The sequence below is a fragment of the Cupressus sempervirens genome, chromosome 3 (genome assembly GCF_028749045.1).
Source record: "Cupressus sempervirens isolate cs-2001-9-10 chromosome 3, ASM2874904v1, whole genome shotgun sequence".
Taxonomy (NCBI): domain Eukaryota; kingdom Viridiplantae; phylum Streptophyta; class Pinopsida; order Cupressales; family Cupressaceae; genus Cupressus; species Cupressus sempervirens.
In genome coordinates this window covers 973,212,931-973,218,905 of record NC_143120.1, presented here as the reverse complement: position 1 = coordinate 973,218,905, position 5,975 = coordinate 973,212,931, and positions in this window count along the sequence as shown.

Sequence of the window (5,975 nt, the reverse complement as noted above, 5' to 3'; positions counted from 1 at the left end):
CAAATTTTTTACCTAAGGAAAATCTTGTGAAACATGGAAACAAACTCCAACTTGTGGGACTTCAATTATGAGCTTGAGTCTCTAGAGAAGGTCAATTTCCTTTATTATTAGGATGCACCTAACTACTTTTTCAAAGGAAAAGGGAGAAGGAATGCATAGAAGAAAACTACGTAATCTATTCTAAGGAGGTGATGCACCAAAATAGAGTTTTTGATCTTGTCTCTGCCCATTAATGTACAGTTAACTAGTTATAACCTCAAAAAATATAGATTTAGACCTTTCTTAATCTAACAACCACATGTAGATCAAACAAAAAAAGAATGATATAGGAAGAAACTTCACTCAATATCATTCAAATGCCAAAAATAGATAAAACAATGTGAATTTCATAATATAGACAAGAACATTAACCAAAGGCAAAGAAGTCTTGCACAGTGTGTTAATAGCTGAAAGAGATACAGCAAAGAATTATAATGGCTTAGAGGCACAAGAAATTACAGTAGTATGCATGGAAAGAAATACTAGAGAATTAGAGAAAAATCAACACTTTCAAAGGGTACAAAAATTGATTTTATAATTTAAGCATAACTGAGAAACTTCTACTAGAAGCCAAGAAATCAACCACTATTATCAAGTTGCAAAGAGACATTAATGTTGATACAGAAGGATTTTCTCAGGTGCACATCCATATACAAAAAATCTTATTTCCATATGCATATCTAACTATGGAAGGGACATAAATGGTGGCCATGACTAAAGATTAGGTAAATGGATAACCCACAGCTACAAGAAGATAAAAAATTCATTCACCAAGCCTAGAGAAAGAAAAAAGTAGTTGTAGATGATCAAAAGATCAATCTAATTATAAAGAGTCATCTTTATTGTCCTTGATGCTTGCCAAATTAGATATATTAGTGAGTCAAACATATTCAACCTTCATCATGCACCCTTCCTATAATTTCATTGGTCAAAAATCCCTTTATTTTCTCGCTTGGACAAGTGAAACGCCTTCATGGTCAACTCAAAGTCCTACAATCCTACGATTGTCAAATGAGGTCAAAACCCTCATATCATCTTCAGCTTGGGGCCTAGCCCCTATGATATTATGATTAATGTATTTCATAGTCGAAGTCACCCTCTATCACCTCTATGATCTTATGATCATCAACTCATGCCCTACTTTTACCCTTCTTACGATCTTACGACACATCAATATTTTGTATCATTCAAAGCCTACAAATTTTCCCTTATGATCTTATGATCTGCCTTGTCATTTGGTCATGGCACCCTCAATCTTTCCTTGCAATGTTATAATATAGCTAACTAATCTTACAATCTCATGGTCACAGTCTAGTGTAACATTGGAATGTAAACACTTAACCCTTATGATCCTACGATCACAGTTAACTTGGCTCTTTGTCATCACTTCGGCAGTCTCATCATTTGCACCTACAATCTTACAATATTACTTCATCATAAGATTAAAACACTTCATCTGACTTCCTTTCCCCTTAACTACAACTACTAGCTACATTATTACCTTCCAAAATAGGCCCACCATGTACATGTTTCCACTCGTCACTTTCTTACATTGTCTAAAGATTGTACTTCTTGGTAAAGCAAGATTGCAACAACCATAGATTTGGGAAGATTTTATGGAAGGGAAAGTTGTGATCCCACAAAAAAATTTAAAGTGTGTGGTTAGTTTATGAAATGAGATATAACCTAAAGTCTTAAAGATATATTTTTATGTTCCCTAGCTTGAATACTTCAAATATATGAATGTTACTACATTTGAATTCAAATATGGCAATTTTGGTGGGAAGGCAAAAAAATGAACAATAGACACAATGGCCATGTCTTTGATTTCTTTCGTATATGTTGAGGGCCACATATAGAATCCATCATCTTCAATTTCCTCAACATTGATATTCACTTTTTATAATTTGACTTGCTCAATAGTGAGCCACTACGAAACTTTTCCTAGGTCTAAACTTCAATGTAACAATCTACCCAATAGTCCTCAATATCAAGTACATGCTTGTAACTAGAGCCAAGTTGCAAATTTTTCTTCACATAATCTACTCGATCAAATTGAAGCCTTATGACTTCAAAATCCTTCAATTTATACTTTCTCTCAAAGGCCTTTATCATACTCTTTGCATATGACTTAGATATGCATGAGTATGATCCTATAACAACCAAGAAAGGGATTCTCACTTTCTTAATAGATGTGCACAAAGAATTGACTTCCAATATTTTCTTACACAATTCAATTAATACAAATTTAATTATCTTCTGGATACCTTGGCAATCTCCATGGAAAACAATCAAATCTTCCAATTCTTATGTAGGAGAAGGCCAAGAATTGAATAAAATAGCATCCAAATTAAGTGATTGTAGAAATTACCTTTGGTGAGAATCTCCTCTTAGGATATCCTTGTAGCTCTCTGCACAACCTCATAGTAAATGCATCATTCACCTTTACCAACTTCTCATAGCTCTTCTCTAATTTCAACCAAGGATAGAAATCATAGACTTTTGTTGTTTCATCAAAGTCTTCAATGTACTGCAAGCCTGGCCATAGATGATGTGTTGCCAAAACATCTATGAGATAAGAAGGCATATAAAATTACTTGAATGGCTTGGCCCAATTCATCCAACTGGTAAGCTCCTCACATAGGATCTGAGCCCAATTAATATACAATCTATCAAGGTTAACTTTAAGAAACCCCCTTCCCAAAAAAATATAAATTCATGATGACTCTGACATTACTTTTGAGGGGAAATTAATTTCTATTCAAAAAAAATTTGATGTCACTAAAAGTTTAATCTTAGATGTGATTTTTCTCTAATCATTATAGAATTTCATAAATTCGAGGCAATTTTATCCCTTTTGATACAAAAAGTATATATTGTATATGGTGATTTTTCCATTTATTGGAAAAACATATATATTGCATTAGGAAATTTTTCCCATTTATTGGAAAATATATATTTTTTATTAGGTGATTTTTCTCATTTATTGGAAAAACAATTTTGATTAGGCAATTTTTCCCATCTATTGAAAAAACATATATAATGCATTGGAAAATATGCTAGAAAATGATGTGATTACTCAATCAATCAATGAATAGAAAACAATCATATGTTTTTCAAATTAGTTGTTAGATTATCAAAAGATTATGCTAAGAAATAAAAGAGTGATAATAAAGTGAGGTTTGTATAGGATGACATGTATGTGGAATGTCCTATTGCATTTATGTCATAATGGAATATGGTTGGAAAGACATTCCTTAAGTTGCAGGCATCCTACTCAATGGTTGCCATTATTAGAAAAGTAATTGATTGCCAAAAAGGGGACTTCCCATGGAAGAGGCATCGTTGAATAAAAATCCAAGCCCTATTGTCAAAATAGATTTGACTATGGAGGAGGATGAGGAACAAGGTGATCTTACTACTGGCTTATTGTAGCTTTGCAGGTTCTCTCTGCTAATCCTGGGATGCCATCAAAGAGCTTGAAAAGGAACAGGAAAAGGTAGACCTCTAAGTGATGTTCATTGAAATGGGTCTCAGCCCTACTAATTTTGATGATCAAATTTCAAATGTGATGGAACAACAAAATTGGAACTTCAACACTTTTGGAATGTTTTGAAGGATAAAAGAAGTGTTACACGAAGAATCATTAGTTTAGTTAGGGTTAGATACAAAGAATATAATACAAAGTAAAACCCTTTTTGTTGATATTTGATATTTTAGTGGGCATGGTGTTTTCTTTTGTGCTCTAGTTATTTTATAGTAATCGAATGATGTATTTAATTATTACTTTCTAAATTTGTATGAATCATAATTTTGTAAGTACTTACTAGTTAGTAGTAGTACATAGTACATACTACACATGTCGCATGTGAGCAAGAATTGATGTATGAAGCAATGGCTTTTTGGGAAATTTTTATAATAAAATTTCATATCTCCAACATATGTACGTGTAACCAGTAACATCCATTTACAAACTATTGTCTAATGATAATATATCAATAGTTGAACGTTTATTACAAGCCAAACATCTTGAACAATGATTTGACCTTGTTCAAGTCTCTGAAATGGTGACATGTTTCCTTCCAACCTATACCACTGTAATGGATAGTAAATACATGTCTTGCCACTATTAGTGGCATTCCCTCTTCCATCAACTTCACACACATTACAACTTTTTTGGCACAAACTTGCATTTATGTTGAAGATTTGTAAAGATTTAATAATTTAAAATAATTGAATTGGAAGTCGGATGGAAAAATATGTAGGGACCATTTCTCATCCACTCAACTTATTTATAGGCAATTGAGTTGCTTATTTCATCATTGCTCATCTCATTTTTCATAGTTAATAGTCTGGTAATACATATACTTTTAGTGCCCATTCAATTTTGGTCTAGTTTACTTGGTGTGGTAGAGTGGTAGTCCTTACTCTGTAGTCAAGATGGACACTCCAATTTTCCTAACATGAAAATTGGAAGAGGAACAAAAGGCCTTCTTAGGTGATGTCTCTAATGAAAACCTCTTATCAATTTGCAATGAGGTTGTTCATGTTGTGAATTTCATTATTCATGCTATGAAAATGGCTTTGGGGATGTGAGTTTTTGGAGATTGAGAATAGGTCATGTGTCAACACTAACATTACATCCCATTTCTTAGTGTCACTTCTTGACCTCGGAGAAGCAAGGGTCAACATTTTGCTTCTAATGAGGAAGATTTTTAAAGAAAAATACTTGAGAAATGACATTGATATTTTTGATCATGTAGAATTAAGGGTGGGGATCCCTTGGGCAAGTGAAATCCATAAGATTCTAGAACCTAGCCAAAATGTGGCCCTACAACCATTTATGTTGGGCCTGATTGCTGGGCAGTTGAAGCACCATAAGAAATGGGCATAAATTGGCTTGGATTTTCTCTAAAAATGGTATAACCTAGATGAAGTGGCACAAGACAACCTGTGGCTAGAAGAATTCACAACCTTAGTCTAGTCTCATGCTTTATACAAGGACTAGTATAGTAGTACCAGGGTTTTCCCCTAAAGTTTGGTTTCACTTTTTATTTTGTTTAATCAAACTACAACCATTGTACATGTGTCTACCTACCTTAGATTGTAATTTTCAAGGAATATCAATGAATTTCTTGGAGTTCCATATAAAATTGTATTTCATTGTTATGCTTATGCAATATTTTGGCATTTTTGAATTTTTCTATTAAATTGTTAAGAAATAAAATATAACATTTGGTATTGAATTACAATTAAGATATTGAGGTTTCACATTTAACAATAATTTTGATTAACAAATCACTTAACACTTACTTCAATGTTTGGTTTCAATAGTAGCAGTACAAAATAATAGAATATGTGGAACATAATCAATAGTTAATTTTGCAACCAAATTTAACTCTCCATTGGATGGGCTTATTTTACAATTAAATTTAAAGTATCATTGAAAAAATATTTCATTTTTAAAATTAGAAATATTATAATATATTTAAGAACTATGTTAGTAATATTATAAAGGTGATATCATGATGACCATTGGATGAAAAAAGATCAATGACTTCAGACATTTTTCAGGCCAAATTTGGTAACAACCGACTAGCTTTTCCAAATGCTCATAAAGAAGACACATGGAAAACATGATCAACTGTGAAATCACTATGCTCATAGTAGCGTTGCTTGATCAAGTTAGATCAATGACCAAAGATGATTTTTGGGCAAATGTGGGGAATGCTCAAGCATTTTTATAAATGCGACCGGAAAAAAAAGACACATGTCATCTCTAGTCTCTAATAACTAATGAATATGCTATATAAGAATGCTCAACTATTCATATTGTACCACATTTAAATTTAAATTAAAACTTTAAGTATGCTATATGAATTAGAATAACTTAACTATATTGTATTAGGTCCTTAATTATTTTTTAATCATTGTCA